Source organism: Pinus tabuliformis, chromosome 9 (assembly GCF_031772625.1).
Source record: "Pinus tabuliformis cultivar Carrire ecotype Pingquan chromosome 9, CPIR1, whole genome shotgun sequence".
NCBI lineage: Eukaryota > Viridiplantae > Streptophyta > Pinopsida > Pinales > Pinaceae > Pinus > Pinus tabuliformis.
The window spans coordinates 1,671,105,927-1,671,126,743 of NC_142307.1; the positions used below are offsets into that span (position 1 = coordinate 1,671,105,927).

The window sequence follows — 20,817 nt, forward strand, 5'->3', positions numbered from 1 at the left end:
TCAAGTAGTATGTGCTAGCATTTTTATTTTTATGATGAAAGCTGCATATTATATCAGTTTAAACAATCATAATATGATTTTCATGCTACATTGCAATTTTTTTCATAGGCATTGAATTGTTTTTTCTGGAGAGTATCCAGAAGTCTGAATGCCCTAAATAATTAGAGCTAGCAGAGTTTTTGGCCAGAGTTTTGGCACTTCTTGAGCGTTTTGGCCAGAGGTTTGTTTAGAATGAGAGTAAGAATGATGATGAGCAAACTTGGAATAGCTTCCCATCCAACTGTGGCAAAAAGGATGCCAATTGCTACACAAATTTTCAAAGGGACAGTCTAACCCCAATGCAGCCACCTTGGAAACTCTCCAAAACGATATGCATCTACAGCTATGTAGTTTACAATCTCACCAGTGGCATGTCTTCTTCTTCCTAGACTAGACAGCCAAAGTTGTTTCTGATATACAGCTGCCATCAAGGCCGAACACATTCGCATACCTGTGCTTCTGGAATTGAAGTATTTTTTTTCTGTTCGCTTAGGTGGGCCAATGCATGTTCTGAATGTAGGGAAGTCTGAAATTCTGTTGACTGTCATTCCATGCGCTTAGGAAGTTCTGCTGTTGGAAAGTTTGATTGGGCTGCATTGAATTAAGCAAGGCTGAAACATTATTGTTGACGTTGTAGCTGTAGTTGTCCTGCATGTTGTTGAATCTCTTTGCAGGGTTGGTTTCATCGTCCCCATATGCTAAGGAGAGGGTCCTCTTGAGAGAATTGAATTTGTTGTCATTCTCCGCTGCTAATTCTTCTTGTTTTGGGACAACTTCATATCGGCAATCGCTAGTGTTGTCATTGTTATTGCTCAAATTGTTTTCAGAGAGGTTGCAGGACTGGACTTGAGGTAGTCTGCTGCTGTTTCCATTGCCATCCATGGCTTCATCATTTAAAAAACCATCTATGAAAGCATCGTCACTCTCCAACAACCCGCTTAAAGAGAAAATTTTGGGCAATTGTAGTTTGTTTTTCTAATCAATATCAGGAAAAGAAGCCATCACTTCATCTGCACTCAGTGATTCATCTCATTGTACCCCTTGCACTCTCTGAGAATGACCATTTTTCTTGTAAATTCAGCACAGCACCCAATCATCAAGCTGGACAACAAAAGTGCCATCAAAATCAACAATACCAATTTTAGTTGAATGAATCAATTCCTATTCACAAAGAATCAAAACACAAGAACTGTGAAGGTAAAATCACTCATATTGATCAATATTCAAGAAGACATCACTTTGTAGGGTGTGTTATTTGTATTTACACAATTGATTTTTTTGGAGTAGTCTACCTAGGCAAAGGAATTGCCCAGTTTCCGTCACCGCCCAAAAAATCGTCTGGGTTCGGTCGTCGGCAATTCCTTCGTCCTCCGCCACCCTCCCCTAGCTCTGCCACCCTCCATCCACTGTTCGACTTTCATTTCCTGACATTTCATGACAGATCGGATCGGAGCTGGCAATCCTGACATTCTCTGACAGATAAGATTGGTGTTGAAATTGCTGCAATGGAGAGTTGATGCCCTTTCCAATTCGAAATGGAGGAATTGCTAAACTGCGGGCTGCTCCCCCAACAAACACGACTCGGCCTCTGTAGCTCACGCACCTTCCTCCTCGACTCTGTGCCTGCAGCTCACCACAAAACTCCAGCCCAAGCAATTCCTCCGCTCTGTAGCTCACCACCCAGGGGACGTCACCTTCATGTTCAGGTGTAATTGGGTGAGTGTTGATTTTTAATATTTGTTGGTAAATTAAACAGTGGGTGCTTCACAAGGAGTCCATCCACCACGAGGTGAGCAGAGTTCATTCTATCCACCACAGGCTAATGTTGAGGCATAAGGACATACATTTAAGATTAATTGTGAAGCCAACCCAGAGTTTTTCTTGGCTGCTCGTAGTGATGTTACAATGCTTGCGCTGGAAAACGCACATGATCCTCATCAGGTATGTTCATCAGTTCGAGCTACTTTATTTGAAGCTCGGTGAAAGAATTTGTTCATCTGATAATTGATGGTTAATCACTATCCTTATTCCCCTGTTCGATGGAACCTTTTGTCAGTAATGGATCAAATTAGATTCATGGGGCCTTCAAGTTAAGGATGAAGCTGGCTTCCCAACGTTTACCTTGGTGAACAAGGCAGACATGCTCTGAAACACGGGGATAAAGAATGGGACTAGGTAAAACTTTCTATTTCCCTTTTCCTTTTAGTTTCATTGTTTAATATAGCCTCTCCTCTGGATATGTAGAGAAGTCTTATTCACTACAATGCTATAAACCACCTTAACTCAGGGTTTCGGAATGCTAGGGTCTCGGGCATTATGGGCTGCAATAGAGCTATTTACAATGGTGGTCCCCTAATCCATAGTTTTTGTTGAGTGTTGTTGAACATATATACTTGGCAGATTATAATCATGACAAGGCAGAGAAGTCTGTTTTGTGGACCTTAACTGTAGATGTTGGAAATAGGTATCAATCTCGGAGGCCTGTGAATGACATTAATTTGAATATGGATATGAAAGCTGCAGATAGCCATGTGGGAGGAATACGTGATGGAAATGAACTCATCCTCTTTGAGTGAAAGAAATAGAGCAACCAAAAATGGAATCTCCAGCCCATCTATTGTAAGAAATCTAACAATAACAAGTTGTCTTTCAAGCTCTTTATTGAAAGCATCATCATTTCTGTAAGTTTATCAATAGAAAGGACGGAGGGTTCATGCTACTTGAAAGTTTATCATTTCTGACATTTTCTGTAAGTTTTTCTGGCATCATTTTCCACATTCTTTTGTTTGCAAGTTTGGGTGTTCATCATAAGTTTGCTTGGCCTTGCACCTCTTGCCGAACGTATAGGCTTTGTCATAGAGTAAGTGAAAAATTGCATGGCATATGTACATAGGTTACGTGTAATCTATACCTTATACTGCAATTGTTTATACACTTGGAATGGTCACTGCAGTGTAGTGACTTCATAAAATATTATGTTTGTTGGTTCTACAATCTGATGTTTTATTGTAAATTGTTGTAGACAAATTGCATTCTACATTGGACCAACAAGTGAGATTCTTATATGTATATGGACTATGTACTCATATTTGTGGATACAAGATATGAGCTAATTGATATATATGATAAAGTGTTTGACATTTCGAAGTAACTGATGCAAATATATTGTTAATTAATTCTCCTATAGTTGGTGGGCTTCTCAACGCCACATGTGGAAATGCAATAGAGATGCTCATTGCAGTGTTTACACTTTACCATGGGAAGACCAATGTGGTCAAGTATTCTCTACTAGGATCTGTTCTTTCCAACTTACTTTTTGTGCTTGGCACATCTCTCTTTTGTGGAGGAATTTCCAACTTGAAAAAAGAACAACGGTTTGAAAAGGCATGTGATACATTTTTAGTTTTTCCTTAACAACCTAGGCCACCAAAACAAGTCCGACCTGCTCATGATATTCATTCATTAAGGCCTAACCATGGGTGTTGTATTGCTATATGACGTAGGTTATTTCAGGAATCGACTCCAGTCTTCTCATGATGGCTTCATTGTGTCTCATGCTACCCTTAGACCTTCAACAATCTATGGCATATAGTGAAGCAGCTGCATCAACATTACAACTGTCTAGAGTCAGCAGCATCATCATGCTGATAGCTTATGCTGCATATTTGTTCTTCCAATTAAGGACACATATACAATTGTTTGAAGAAGGCCCAGAAACAAAGGAGCTTTTTCTCTGAATCCTCAACAGCAAGAATTCTTTGTCTTGGGTGGTTCCACTCCATCCCCATCTCCATATACATCCATAATATTAACTCTGTTGAGAGACAATTGAGACTTATAGGAATCTGAATTCAGCATTTTCTTGCTCACATTAGTGTAAATCTCCTTGAGCACAATTTGGAATGCACGCAATACATTTGTATTATCGAGAGCCAATTCAAAGTCAAGTGAATCCATGCATGATTGACTACAAGCAATGGCTTATCTAATCATGATTCAGTGTTTGGAGGCTGCCAATTTGACTTAGAGGAAGAGGTAAGTGACGCTCCAATGGTAATTGGGGATCTCCTTCTAGATTTGCAGGACACTGGCTTGGAGCTTGCAGCTCTGGATGAATCTACGTCAAATGGAAAAATTTTGTATCATCTCAAATCGAAACTAGAATGTGTCTTGGAAAGGAGAGGCAAAAATGGTGACTTTTCGCACTCTAAATTTCTCGATTTCTAAGTGCCATTGTCTGATAGACGGCGCGATCGTGTTGAAACGTGGCTTCACTGCAACACTGCAAAATTTTCTGGGAATGCTGATGTACAAAATTTGCAACTGGAGGCAATTTTATCACTTGAAAAACTGAAACAGGGACTCTCTGTATGTGTTTGTAAATGTTCTGTATGTTTTTGGCAATGTGTTCTAGAGGAGGGCCATTCCTCTGATCACTCTTGTATGGGTAATCATTGTTGCGATGAAAAGTGCACATATTGCTCTCTTGAATCACACCAAGGAAATGAATTGGAGGAATGCCGAAATTTGATAGGTCATGATGGGAGTCATGATTGCAAAAAGAAAAATCATACATGTATGAAGCTCTGTTCTTTATTTGATAAATCATCTAATTGTAACAAATTTTGTTGCTTGAAGGTTGGCCATGAAGGTTACAAATTGCTACAAATTGGCAAATGCCTACAAATTTTTCATTATAATAAAATGAAAAGTTATTTGCAGGTGGGATGTTGTCTTTTAACAAGTAGACTTCCAAGGGCTGCCAAACTAAAGTCCCCATATGGATTATTAAGCAATGATGCATTTGAGATTATGACAAATTCTATATCAGCATATTATTATACAACCTTAACTAATGCATTGACTAGCTTTTCCATTAGGCAATCAACTAGTGTAATGGATTTCACTTCGAGTGGATCTTTTCCAATATAATTGACTACAAGCAATGGATTATCTAATCATTTGACTATGAATTCTCATGGTGAATCTGATACAAAAATTCCATCTATAAGGGACATTTGTCTTCTCCAATGGTTGACTAAGACAATTGAAGTTGTCGATGTTAATGTAGGTATGATAAATGACTCAAGAAAGACTTGATAGAAATCGTGTGTTATTGTTGCTTTCATGGCATGTATCCTAAAGGAATTGATCTCAATAGACATTCAGATGCACAAGTTTAATCTAAATGGGAGAATGATATCACTAAAGAGTGCAATTCCTTTGATGAAAAATAAAAGTTGATACTTAGTTCCCTAGGCATAAAGAAAGAATGTGATTAAATGTCTAATGGTCTACAAGACTAAATTTACCATCTGCAAGTGTTATTGAGAAACATAAATTTACTCATCACAAAAATCTTCTCTCAACAAGATCATATTCATATTGACTACATTGAAATCTTTGCACCTACTACAAATATGAACTCTTATCTACTTATTCTTTCACACATTATTCATTCTGTATAAGAGTTATAACATACATCAATTGGATGTCAATAGTGTTTTTTTACATGGTGTTCTCACTGAGGAGATTTATATGGAGCAATTTTTTTACATGGTGTTCTCAATGAGGAGATTTATATGGAGCAACCCAAGGCTTTGAGAAGGGCCACAATCTTGTTTGTCTACTAAAGAAATCCTTTTACACTTTGAAGCAAGCCTCCATAGTGTGGTATAAGAAGATTGATTGATTATTAGTTTTGGTTTCAAGCATCATGAATTTGATTGTAGTGTTTATATTTTGCAAATGATGATACTTACATGTTGGTGACTTAATCATAAATTGAAGTAGTGTCAACCTAATTTTGGGTTTGAAAAAACAATAAATAGAGATATTTACAATTACAAACCTGAGTGTGTTGTATTTTTCCTTATGGAAGCAAGTTTTGCAAATGGATAACAATATATTTATTTACCTAAATATAAATCGCCATTCATTATACATGTTTATGATGGAACACTATAAACCATTTTTGGCACCATATCAATCAAGAGAGAAATTGACTGAGTGTGCCTTTGAAAATTAATGGTAGTCAGTACAAGAAGACTACTAGAGCCTCATTTACTTGATTCATAGCATATTTGATATATTATTTGATGTTAGTGTGTTCTACAAAATCATGTATGATATGAAAGAGAGTTGCTTAGAGGCCACAAAAAGGGTTGTTTATGAAAGATACATATTAGCACAATATCAAGTATTGCATTAAGAATATGAAACTAGTCAGTTACTTTGGTCTTGTAAGAAGCAGGCAGAACTATTGACCACTAAAATTGAATATAAGGGTGCATTTAATGTTGACAAAATCAATGTGAATCCACATAATGGATGAGGTTGGCTTCTCATTTGAGCAATAGATTCAATGTATTATGCAATACAAAATCTTCTTGTTCATAGTAAAATAGTGTATGTGGACTCTTCATGCCCATTATTTGACAAAATAAAGATATTGTGAATCTTCTTGTTCATAGTAAAATAGTGTATGTGGAGGCTTCATGCCCATTATTTGACAAAATAAAGATATTTTGAATCTTATTTATTGCAAGATAAGTGATCACATCATTAATATATTTGCAGAGTCATTAACAAAAGACAAGCACCACACACATTTGTAATAAACTTTTATTATTATGGGTTGATAAAGAAACAGAGGATACAGAGCTATACAGAGGCCAACCCCAGTCAAGTCGATCACAAACAATGAACTATGATCATCCACAGGCCAACTCCATTGAATTTGTTATACAATTATTTACATATTTTACATCATCAATACAACAGTATAAGAAGTGCAAGTGATCAGAAGTGCCAGTGGATTCAAATAATTTAAGAAAGGAGGAAGCACTGTATTAGCTGATCCAGTGAAAACATACCACTGACTAGGAATCTCTAAACAGAAAGGTGGGGTGCAGTTCCTATTCGATGAATGAAAGAAAAAAATACCAGCAATTGCCCCAAATTGTCACCTCGTGCTATACCAATCTCCTACCAGATCACACTCCTTTCAAATTCAGATGTTCAGCAAGAAGTCCAGTAGTATCCAACACCTTCTCCATCAGTCTGCCCAATTCTTACAAATAGACTTTGGATCATGCCTTCTACTTTCAAAGGAAACTCCAGTGGCTAAAAGGAGTATTTTACTTCCTACAAGGCCAAGAAGTTCTAAGAATCTATGTCAAGCACTAGAATCTATGTTAACACTATGATTCATCAATGGTCTTTACCTCTGTAATTTAAAGAGTTGTCATTCTGTAGAAAAAATACTATTTATCAGCTTGTAATTTGTACAAATTGTATAAGCAATTCTAGATTAGGTGGATTTAATTCCTTTCTCCTACCACCACTGTAATTAGCACTGTCTTCTTTTAGTTCTACCAATTTTACAGACTTCTCTATGATGAGGTCAATTTCACAATTCCTAGGTCATCAAATGACAGGGCCATGTTCAGCCAGTGTGGTGAATATTTCTCCATTTCTGGTCTTCTGTTCGATGATCAACAAATCATATTTGGCAAATCCCAGTGGTATTGTGCTTTCCAGATCTTGGCATTATTGTACCCAATTTCTGTCTTTAGCAAGGTAATTGTCATAGGGGAAAACAGATGAACGACGATGGTTTTTAGAGAACCATCGTCCATACATACTGATACAACCTTCAAAGGCAATTACTTAATTCCATTGCAAGAGGCCCAAAATACAACATCTAAGAATAGGATTTTATCAATCCAAGACTATAGAGAAAACACCCTGAATTCGATTTGAAGAGATCACCAAGGGAGAATTGGATGGCACGTTCCCTTGGAGGAGATTTTGTATGCATACAGTTGTCTTTTACTTGAAAATTTGTTAGTCCAGTTTCTTGGCGAACAGCTTCTACTGTCATGGCATCAACGTGGTTTCCAGCTGTATCAGTCACATAGAACACATCAGCTACCTTATCACCCCGCGTTGACACCTCTGCTTTTGTAACTAACATCCCATTTTCTCTAAATATGCGAGTCACCTCCGACAGAAGCCCAACACGGTCATTGGTGCAGAGTTCCAGTCACATACCCTGAATTCATAAAATATCATCAACAAAGCTCACACTAAACTGACTAAAATTTAAAAAGGATCAAATTTGAATGCACCAGGAATCCCAAGTCTTAGGGTTTTGAATAAATTTCCCCCATGGATTTTATCCTTGGACTCATACCTCTGATGTTCTTCGTCTAATGGTAGCCTCCAAACACTGAATCACATGCTGCTTCTCTGCTTCTGAATACACAGGGCAACCATCAGTATGCCTGATGTAGTACTCCTGTATCACAAAAGAGAAGAACGGAAATAAATACCCCAAATCTTCTTTAACCTAATTTAGATTCAATGTTAATCCCATTAGGGATGTGATCTGAAACCACCTATACCTGGTTTAACAAAATCAAATTAGGAATTAAACATTTGAAAAAAAACAAAGATCCTATGAAAAGTCAAGTCGCTTGTAAGAAACCAAAATGATGAGATAGTAAAACCGTATAGTGCATATTCAAATTACAATTACAGAGATCAAGAGAGAGCTCATTGAAAGCAACAAAGATCCAGATCAAAAAGCAGACAAGTTTACACAACATAAAATACCTTCTGTCCTGCCAATTACCAAACAAATAAACTGTATAATCCCCTGAATCTCTACTAACTTACAGCTTAGCTGTTCCATGAACAATGAGACACTTGAAAAATTTATCAAACGTTTGAACTTGGTAGTGAGAGGATTGACAACAAATAAAGTAATGTTAGACCAAGCCACCAAAAATAAACCATCACAGGCAGCCTTGAGACCTAGGGTCTTCATGCCCATTATTTGACAAAATAAAGATATTGTGAATCTTCTTGCTCATAGTAAGATAGTGTATGTGGAGGTTTCATGCCCATTATTTGACAAAATAAAGATATTGTGAATCTTATTTATTGCGAGATAAGTGATCACATCATTAATATTTTTCCAGAGTCATTAACAAAAGACAAGTTTACGAAACTTTGAACTATTTTTTGGATTTAAAAAATTGCAATCATGGTAGAGTGTACGTAAGACAATTTCAACTATAAAAAGTTTTAGATAGTTGTGTTGACAAATGAGCTTTGAAACATCAATTTCATCATACAATTTGACCTTTTATGGATATTGTTGATTCACAATGGAAGGTCAAATTACTAATTGGTTAGATTCATCCAAGGTCCCCAAGTTATGCAAGTCGAAGCATCTAAGATAGGTCCCCAAGCTTTGTAAGTTAAAGTATCTAAGATAGGTCCCCAAGCTTTGCAAATCAAAGTATCTGAGATGAAGATTCAAATGCATTTAAGATGATTAATGTTGATTGTTTTTCCTATTTTAGATGAGTTACTTTTAATTTTAAACCATATATAAACCATACCGATTGTCTTATCATTAAAATTATTTAGTTATCCATTTTATGTCAGGCAATGCCTACTTGTACTTCAACACTGTAAGGATATCTTTGAACACAACATTTTCTTGAAATTCATTATTCTTCATTCCTGTAAGTCCACAACTCTCTAACAACCATTGCCATTGACTTGAGGAAATTTAAAGAACATTGTGATATACTTAAAACACTAGTTTTAAAAATAAGACATAAATTCCTTGAGAATTCACTTTCTTTAGATCCTTTGAAAGCTCATTTTCCATAGGAGTTCACGATTTGTTGTTAACTATCCTCGGCTGCACTTGGAGATGATACAGTGCATAACAACCTCCAATGAAATAACAACAGAAATCTTATAAATCAGACAGAGAAAATCAACATTGCCATGAAATACCTGAAGTATCATCATCGCGGTTACTTCATAAAAAGTGCCAAACATAATACAAAGAACAATAGCAAAAACAAGCACCACACACATTTGTAATAAACTTTTATTATTATGGGTTGATAAAGAAACATAGGATACAGAGGTATATAGAGGCCACCCCCAGTCAAGTCGATCACAAACAATGAACTATGATCATCTACAAGCCAACTCCATTGAATTTGCTATACAATTATTTACATATTTTACATCATCAATACAATGGTATAAGAAGTGCAAGTGATCAGAAGTGCCGGTGGATTCAAATGATTTAAGAAAGAAGCGGGAAGCACTATATTAGTTGATCCAATGAAAACATACCACTGACCAGGAATCTTTAAACAGAAAGGTGGTGTACAGTTCCTATTCGATGAAGGAAAGCAAAAAATACCAACAATTTCCCCAAATTATCACCTCGTGCTGTATCAATCTCCTACCAAATCACACTCCTTTCAAATTCAAATGTTCTGCAAGAAGTCCAGTAGTATCCAACACCTTCTCCATCAGTCTGCCCAATTCTTGCAGCTAGACTTGGGATCGTGCCTTCTAACTTTCTTGCAGTTAGTGGTAACTTTCTACTTTAATAGCTTTCTGCTTTTGGGAATGTTGCACAAGATATATCAACATGGAAAGTGTCAAACTGTTAGTAGTAACTTTCTGCACTGATAGCTTTCTGCATATGAGAATGTTGCACAAAATATATCAACATGAAAAAATATTTTTAAATCTCATTTCTGATAATAGAAAAAGAACTGACAGTGGCAGTGAACACAACGAACCAAGTGAGTCAAAATTTTTAAGGCTTCAGTGTGTAACCCCGTAGTTGGCATGAGAGCTATCTTACTTGATAGCAAAGGGATGACTACAACAATTTTCGAGGCAAATACAATTTGGCGAGATGCAAGTAATAGAAAAGAGAGGTAAACTCTAGCCTCTCAGCCTTTCATTTCAAATTGAGTTGAAATGTGGTATTCACAACTTATTTGGCAGAATTTATAAAGAAAATGTTCATATATGAGAATCAAGATTTTGACTGGTATATTTATGTCAATTTTATAATTTGGGAATATCTCAAAATTTGATTATCAGCAGAGGACCAATTCTTTGACCCTTTCCTAATTGTCATTTTTGAAATATTCCTGCCATCGTCAAAAGTTCAGATGGTTTTGAAAAGACGTGCTCGCTACTGGCGTCTAGTTTATGAAGTATCATGAATAATGCCAGCTCTCAAATGCTTTGAATAAATTAGTTTCAATCATACAAAGAGAGAGGACATATTAAAATCGAGAAATCTAAGCACTTGGTTGTTTCTGACACACAAAAATTTTCTCATTTCAAGGAGAAGATTAAAGAGAAGGCAGAGCACACCGTGAATGGTACATGTGAGAGTTATGATAAACCCAGGGAATTACACTGTGATTGGTACATGTGAGAGTTAGGAGAGAGGGATGATACGTAGGAGAGGTAGGCCTTCAAAAAGGTTGAAGATTAAGAAGAACAACACACGGATCTGAGATGCAATATAGCACACTAGGCTTCCATTTTATACAATTCCCACAAACTGTGGACAATTTTTTTGTCATTCATTGGAAGCAACCAATAAAGCATATATTTTAAAAGTAAACCAAAGAAAATAACTCATAACAAGTTAATGCACAAGTAGAGAACAGAGATTTACAATTTTGAAGTCTTCTCCAATCTAATGAGCCCTGCAATTTCTCCAAAGATAAACCCAATTTTCTGTAAGGAAATATGTGATAAGATTAACAAAGATCTTATTAACAAAACGTAAACAATACTCAAAAGACCAAAAACCAGGAAAAATAGATAACCCTAAAAACAAAAAAAAAAGTAAAAGCAAGAAACCTGGCCTAGCGCAAAGCAAGAAACCTGGCCTAGCGCTCCTCCTCCTGCAGAAAAATTTAATGCACAAGTAGAGAACAGAGATTTACAATTTTGATGTCTTCTCCAATCTAATGAGCCCTGCAATTTCTTCAAAGATAAACCCAATTTTCTGTAAGGAAATATGTGATAAGATTAACAAAGATCTTATTAACAAAACGTTAACAATACTCAAAAGACCAAAAACCAGAAAACCAGGAAAAAAAGATAACCCTAAAAACAAAAAAAAAAAGTAAGAGCAAGAAACTTGGCCTAGCGCAAAGCAAGAAACCTGGCCTAGCGCTCCTCCTCCTGCAGAAAAATCCGCCCTAAGCGGCTCTCCTCATCCATTTGGCGCTCCTCCTGCTCATGCAGAAAAAGCTCGTGCACAAAAAGGTAGATGGATGCGCTAGGTTTAATTGATTTTTTAATGTTTTCTTTCGAAGGCAGATAATTGTTCAATCATCTAACAATAGATCTGACGGTTAAAATTATGACAGAAAGACATTTAGGGGAATTCATCTCAGAGGGAAACGCCTTACGGCGTAATTAACAAATCAACAAGTTATTTATTTCATAGTCATTTCCCCATCTAGCATACTAAAAACATAAGTAGTTAAATGTGCATAAACAATTACAGGTAGTAAAATATTTAGGGCACTTGTCCGCTCATAGTATGTTTAAGTTGCCGACATAAATTATCGAATAAATTGACGTAATAGTGTTGAAAACATCCTACAAAAATATCATTGTGAAAATTCCACAACAAGAGACGAATTGGCATAATAGACGTAAAAACAAGTAAAGGTACAATGTAAGGGGTAATCTAGTATGCACGGTTTTGTTACTAAATTCCCCAGATTTATCAAATTTCATCTTAGTAGTCTATTTCAGAATTGTATACTTATAATATAATAAAAACTCTACAAACATTAAATTCAGAAATATTTTGTCTTTCACCTGGAAGTATTACATTTCAGGGACAATGTATAAAAGCTTTAGATAATAGTACCTCAAGGGTTTATCTTAGACTGTAAAATTATACAAATTCTATGCATATAAATAGAAAATAAAAAGAAAATACTCAATCAAAAAATAGTAAGGATGTCCATTACTTCATTAAACTGTAATTTTACAAAGAATTATTCCAGCTGAAAGGCATGACACACCAACTAGTAGAAATGGGTACATTTTTAGCCACATAATGCATAGACAAGATTAGATGATATTGGCAAGCCAAGTGAACGTAGACCTACTTCACTTGTAAGAGCAAAAGAGAGTAAGTTAGGACAAAGGTAAATCAAGTAATGTCAAGGGCCGACTCATAGTATTTACCAAACCTTAAACAATAAGTAAATTAGTAGAACTTTACCTGTTGTGAGTGTCGAAGTTGTATATTCTCAAAACTCAATCTGAAGAGAAGTGAACAACAGGAAGTTAACCAATAACTAGATATGACTAAATTGAAGGGACCGGAAGAAAAACGAAACAAGAGATCTTATTTCTTTTATAATACACAGGAAAAATGAAATTTAGAAAATGTGTTACCTTTATGAGTTTCAGATCGAAAGGACCGAGAGACAACAAACTTAGAGAGCCTCGTTCCATGCACATATTTTTCCTTAAATCAAAGGCCGTGAAAACTGGCTAAATCACTCTAAGAATTGTAAAGAAGACAACTACAGAAACAAAGTAATGAGAAAGAGAAATTCTTTTCTTTTTCAAATAGAAAATTATAGAGCCACATTACCTCAGAGGTATCAATGACCAACTTTGTAATGGGCGGTGGTGAAATGTTAAATAGTTGAAAGGATGGGCTCTGCAAACATATTTCAGCTACCCCTTCACATAGAAATGAAAAACACTATCGAACTTTTGTATATAGAGCACATAGGCGAGCAGACACCCTGTATGAAACGTTGACTGTGACAAATAGAAGGGAACCAGTAAACAAGTGGACGTTCCTAGGGTATTCACCTGGCATTGCTCTAGAAAGGACATTACGGAAAATACAGTAAATGACACGAGGAATACCATACCAAAATGTTTAAGGTTTGAGCATGATTTCCCTGAGGCATTGAATCACTCCTCCAAATCTCGATTGTCTATCTAAACTCAGCTTGTCGTGTGCATTAAACTCAATCGTCAAACAATGTGAAGAGCACATGCCTCCTCCTTAGATGGATCAAAATGATTGGATCATGTTTTCTGAGATGCCTCGGAGTTCATACCATATGGACTATGGACAAACATTCATTCTGTGACACATTTTAATATCATTGGGTAAACGAATATAATTTTAAACATTAGCATACGAACTTGTTTACCCATTAATTGATATGTAGTGAAGAAGGGATAGTTTATATAAGTCCGAAATTTATCCATATAAATGGAATCCGAATTGTGTACATTTGAATAAGGGTCGAAAACGTTGATACCATTGATGTGGAAATGTGAACAATATCATTTAATTAGAGCGTGTTCAAATGACTATAACAATATGTCCATAACAAGTTCTATAGAATATTAATGAGTGTTAAGAAAAAAAAAATTAAGCTCTAACCGTATCCATTTGGATATACCCGATAGAAAATTTAGAGTATTACATTTAATGTGTAGACCAGGTTAGGATTGTTATGTAATAACATATATAGGAAAAAATAAAATTTAAGTGTTATGAAGGTATGTGACAAATGAAGTGTGCACTATATAATATGCTTTATTGCACAAATTGTTCTTGCAAAATGTTATTTTCTTTGAACAAATTTTTAGTATACAATCAAGGATACAAATGGGAAGTTAAATTTGACCTTTTTGTGGGATCTTCTTCAACAGTTGTTCTAAAAACATTTGTAGATATTCTTTGCAGAATAGAAACAAAAAAATATCACAGACTATTTCCTATTATGTGGATTCTCAACAAATTGAACCTTTACAATTTCAATGGAGAATATCACTAATGACATTAAAATAGTTCACATCCATGATTACTTTCTTGTATTATAGTCTTGTCTATTTTGTATATTTTGAGTTTGGTCATGAATGTTGTGAACAATTCTAAGATAACATTTTGTATAAAATATTGTATTGCTCTTAATCCTATGACAATGGGTAGAAGTATTAATTGACCATAAATTTTCCAAGCCTTGCTCATGGCTTGTATATTATGTCTAATGTTATATTATTGATCAATATGAATAACAACATTTGACATGAGTTTTGATTCTCATATGTGTGTTCCATATATAGTATTGATTTTAAATCTAGTTTGAGTTGCTTGCTCTATTGCTTTGTTGGTTGTTGTGCATGCTCGTGTTAATGTATACAGAATGCACCTATATTTTATTATTTCTTGTTAAAGGTATTTTATGAAGAATTGTTGAAGGGTTTTGTAAAGATAGACTCCTTGTATAAATTGTATCATATGCATTACCTCTTATCAATTTATTCATCCCAACTAAATTATTTAACATGTACACACAAGTCCAAATAGTTAGGTTTCTTTGTCAGCATGACCATAAATTAAATATTTTGAATTCAATCCCACCATGTGCAGGGTAGTGGAACTCGTCATTCTACTTCTGCACATACCTTACCTATGTATGTGCTTTATTCCACATAGCCCTTACTTCCACCAATTTTAGAGTTACTATGATTTTTAAAGAATGAAGACTTATAACAAAAACCTATAGACATTAATTGTTATTGCTCACTTTATGCTTAATGTTTATATAACTACCATTAGAAATTTTTCTAAGTAGAATATAACAAATTTAATAAATTCTTCCAATTAAATAATTTGTGAATTTATAATGAATTTAATATTTCAAATTTATGTTTGTATTTCATGCATCAAAATAAAACATAAAATATTTTAACATTTTCATGATTTTTCAATATTGTGGGAGAGTCAAATAATACTTACCATTCTACCACCACACATAGTCCACTTCTACACATAATTTGGTTTCAGATAATCTTCTCTTGAACAGTCTCTAACTCTACACATCCCTAACCCCAACACATTCTTCTTCCATAAAACAATTTATCTTTCTCACACATTTTGACTTTGGCATGGCTTCACGCATTCACTTCTCCACATACTTCTTGTACACAAGTCTAAAATTGGTAGAACAAAGATGTGTGCACAACTAAAGTCCAACTTTTGGCCTTCCCTTTAAAGTTTTGCATTTACATAAGTCTTGTGGTGTGGTAGAAATTTTTTCAACAACTAGCATACATAATTTTCATCTCCTAACTTAGGAACACACTTTAAAAAAATCCCATAGCATGACATTAAATTTTCCATTTTTTATGATAAGACTTTTTGGTCTCTTTCTCTGTGTCAGCTGCACCGTGGTCTCTTGTTGTTAATACATAAATACTTAGATGCATTCATGCAAAAAGACATGAATAATGTTGTCAAATGACATAGAAATCCTCATCTTGTGGTTCCTTTTAGTTGGAAACTATCAACAATTTTAAATGATGCATTATCAATTTCTCCTGAGGAATGGCAATGTTGTCTAATAAGTGTCCTGCATGCAAAAGGCTTTAGTAGAAAGTCTAAAACTGGTGGAACAAAGGAATGTGCATAAATAGATTGTAATTTTTGGTCTTATCCTTTAAAATCATGCATTTATATAAGTCTCGTGGCAAAAAAAAACATAATTCCCATATTTGTAATCACAATAGGTAGCATTCAAGCAGTTAATATTGTTGAGAAAATGGTTCAAAGAAAATTGTGAAAAAGTCAATTGTGTGGAGTAGTACATGTGCAAAATAAGTGTTGTGGGTAACGGAGGTGTGTTCAACAATGTCTATATTTTTTTTATGTGTCAACTGCAAGAGAGTGACACATGGAAATTAGAAAACAAAATGTATATATGCTGATTTGGGAAAAGATAGGTGGCACGTGGTAGTGCTATAGGGGGCCATGTGCATCGAACATAGAGATTGAGACTGCATCACTGCAAGACTCATTCCCAAGGATGAACTCACATGAATCATTTGAAATTTTTGGGCATCATAGACTAATAAGATCCGCCAAACAATAATTTTTTCATTTAACAAAAATGTTCACATCCCACCACAAAACTGCAAGTAATTACACCTTAATAGTAACGAATGAGGCATGAGTTTCAAGAAGCAAGAGATGGTAAAATATTACTACACGTAACCAAAAAATTTATGTTGTGTCGCAAGATTTTCATAAAGTGTTTGATTCCCAAAATGATAGATAGAAGCCCGAGATGAGAATTGCGTATGTTAGTTGTTGGAAACATTCACATCATGTCACAAGATTTATGTAAAGACATGTATGAAGATAATTCCTTTGTGGATGTAAGAAATGTGTGGAGATAAAGTTTGTGCGGAAGTAAAGTATATGTGGGGGTAAAAAATGTCTAAGGGTAGTAAGCTAACTTCCTCTATTATGCACAAGGTGGGAGAAGAGGCAGACTTTAGCTCCACACAAGGTGAGAGAATAGACACACTTTATCCTCGTGCGAGGTGAGGAAAAATGTATACTTTGATTTTGTGGATATATTACATGCGAAAATGTCTTTCTTCCATGGATGTGTATATTGCACGAGTTTTAGAATTGGTAATATCTTTTCATGTGGGATGCTTATCTTCCATGTCTATAAACATTAATATATGTACAGTGATATTTTTGTTCATGAAATTAATAAATCTTGTCCCTCGAAATTAAAATTTTATCTCATAAGTATAAATTCCATTCCAATGGTTACCAAGTAAAAACAGGAAAATTGCATTTGGACAACTATCTTCTTGGGTTCTTATCACACAGGTCTATGGACATTAATATATGCACAAATATCCCCATTAATGGAATAAATAAATCTTTTGCTGAGAACTTAACTTTTTCTTTTTAAATATAAATTCATTTCTAATTGTTGCCAAGTAAAAATATGATAACTAGAATTGGACATACTATAATTTTTGACACATTTATGGAATAAATTTAGCCCATAAAAAATGTCCCAAAAATAAGAAAATGATTTCTAGCAAATGAGGGAATGTTTCATTATCCATTCATGAACATACATGACCATGCATTAGACAAAATCTCTAAAAAAAAGGTCACAAACCATAATTCAAATACACACAAACAATTATACTCATATATGTATCGAAGAATAGTTGGCAACACCATTTTTAGGTTGCCTAAACTACAACAAATAGCCTTGAACTGAACTATCAAGAGTCAAATACAACGATTCACCAAAGACTCAGTAATGTATTCTTCAATTTTAGAAATTTGAATACATTATGTGGTTGCTTTGTTGGTTGGATTTTTCAAGGAAAGTATCTAAGGAGTCAAGAGCCAAATATGTAGGTGCTTTTTTGATAGAGCCTTTAACAAAAGGGACATAAAATGGAATAAAGGATGACAATCTCTATTACAAGTAGACAGTGTAGTGATTTAAGAGAAATGGACTTGCATGTTATTGTAATTTGTACTTTCCAACTATAAATGAATTCTAGCTATTTCTTCTTGTATAGGTCTACAGTAATTGAAGGAAAAACCAAGGACATGCTCCATTTACCTTTTACATAGCGAACCATGAAGCTAAAACTAAAATAATGAGAAATTAACCCAACTAAATCGTTGGAAGATCTTTTTTCCAAAGTCCTATGTTAGAGAGTGAGGAGAAGAGGACACGTGGGGTTCATGAATGGTTACAAGTTTGATAATCTTGTGGCTCAGTTGTCTAATCCTATGGTTTAGATAAGGGCATTGTTTAAAGTTTGTGATCCCTGTTTATTTTGTTTTAATATTTTTTATAGTTATGTTTTATGTTGATTATTTCAATTTTAATCTCCCAACACAATTATAAATTAAATATTTCCTTTTGGTCCCACCTTGTGTGTGTGGATCCTCAAAATTACTCTGCTAATTGTCCTTCTACTTATCAAAATTTAATGAGTGTGAATCCTCAAAATTACTCTGCTAATTTTCCTTCTACTTATCAAAATTTCATGTGTGTGGCACAACGTTTGTCTTCCTTGGTCCGCACAAATATTACCTCGGCACATACATTCTCTTGCACATATTCTTTATTTTGAACATCCCTTTGACTATTCAGATTTCTTCTTCTATGAAACTACTTCTTCCACACATATCACTTATCACATGTTCTCCAACTCCCTATTACTGATTTCATGAATCCCATTTTTCATGACCATAACATTTCGATGAACAATATTTATCTTTCCTCATTAACTTTCCTTGTCATTCATTATGTTTGAAGTGAATCAGTATTTGAATTAAATGGCAAGATCATTTTAAAAATTCAACATTAATTGACACTATTAGTGATAAATAATTCCCTTAATATCTTAAGTTTCCATTTATTAGTCTATCATTCCTAATGAATTCACATCAGAGATAGTAACAACTCTAAATCATATAGGAAAATAACAAAATTAGTTCTAAGTGGCATTGAGAATTTTGACAATCCATTGTGTACTTCTAGGTATAAAGGGAAAGAAACAATTTATGGTCATACTTTTAATTAACTTTTTTGTCAACATGAGAATTTCCGTTCACAACACTAATTGCATGGTTTCCCACTCAGTGTTATTATTAACTACTTGCACGTGAACTGTCAAGACCAAAAATACTTCAAATTTATTTCACTTCATAAATCCTTGTGTCACTTATAATAATTATATGGTGGATATTAAAACATGAGAAAGTTGTGAAGTAAATAGTTAATATGGTTTTGCGATTCCAAAATTTATCTCCACTATGTCCCATAAGTGGTGGCCTTAGTATGTTAAATTGCTATTTATTAACAATTCTCGTCCTAACAAAGTTCACGCACGAAATAGTAATAGTTGGTGATTGCATGGAAAATAAGGAATTTACTAGTTAAGAGGCATTGAGAATTGCATTGATGAAGCTGGTAATTTTTAGTACATAGCACATATTGTTAGTAGAGGAAGGGAAGAAGTCGTTTGCACTAATGAAATCAAATCACTTTATAATATTGATAATAAATTTCATCACTATACCACTTACTAGTGATATGTGAGCTTGCCCACTGAATAAAGGAACAATTACAAAGTTTGCACTAATGAAATCAAATCACTTTATAATATTGATAATAAATTTCATCACTATACTACTTACTAGTGATATGTGAGCTTGCCCACTGAATAAAGGAACAATTACAAAATTTGCATGAGTGGATTGACAAACGTTTCATGTGTGCCAAATTTTTTTATTCCAAGGAATTTTCTTATTTATGTGTACTTAGTTTAACCCAACAATAATAAAACTCCTCTCCCAAGGAATTTAGAATGAGTTGAATAAATGCTTAAATTTGTGTTAATTTTTGGCAGCTGAGGGACAAACTCCCTCCTTTGGATAATATTCCTCATCAAGGAATACCCCTCCTAGACCTTCGAAGAATTTAATTTGGTTAAGGAATAAATATATTTTTATATGGAAACCCACATGTGCTCAAAAGGACTAGTTGGCCCAAAAGAGACATTGGACACCTTTGGATGCATATAAATATAAGTTAAGTGACTCTCATTTGGAGATCAATAATCATTCTTCTCTCTTAGCTTTTTTGGCTCACACAGGTATGAAATTGGTTTGCAGGGAATCCATTCAAACATGTGTGAAATTGTAGGGTTTGAGTTTGCACATGTAGATTAGAGTTTTTGGTTCCCAACCATAGGGTTGACAAAAGATATTTATGATTGTGGCCACATGCATGCAAGCCTCTACGTGAGGCTGGAACATTTCAGTCACACACATATATCTCTCTGCGTACAACCGTAGACTAGGATTTCAATTGAAAATTGACTGATGATTTTGTTAGTTGATCACAAATGTTGGTAATTGACCTCACGATCGTCAAGCATGATTTCACTTATTATGTTTTTTGGGTTTGTCTCTAGGATATTGTTTTTTTGGTTTTGTTGGATAGTCTTCTAAATGAAGAAATGGATTATTGTATGCTCTCTTTTCTAAACATTTTATTGAAATATAAAAAGTATAAGAATTTA

General features: G+C 34.6%; 1 long non-coding RNA gene across 2 annotated transcripts; it reads right to left on the minus strand.

Moving 5' to 3' along the window:
• Positions 1–7,958: 7,958 nt before the first annotated feature.
• LOC149155309 (uncharacterized) lies at positions 7,959–12,133 on the minus strand. Of its 2 annotated transcripts, XR_016263577.1 has the most exons (5): positions 12,038–12,133; positions 11,755–11,880; positions 11,567–11,628; positions 8,237–8,298; positions 7,959–8,095 (listed from the first exon to the last, which is right to left on the minus strand). It is a non-coding gene; the product is annotated as an uncharacterized LOC149155309 (long non-coding RNA). The 2 variants fall into 2 exon arrangements; XR_016263576.1 differs by lacking the exon at positions 12,038–12,133 and having other exon boundaries at positions 11,755–11,991.
• Between the last annotated feature and the right edge of the window lie 8,684 nt (positions 12,134–20,817).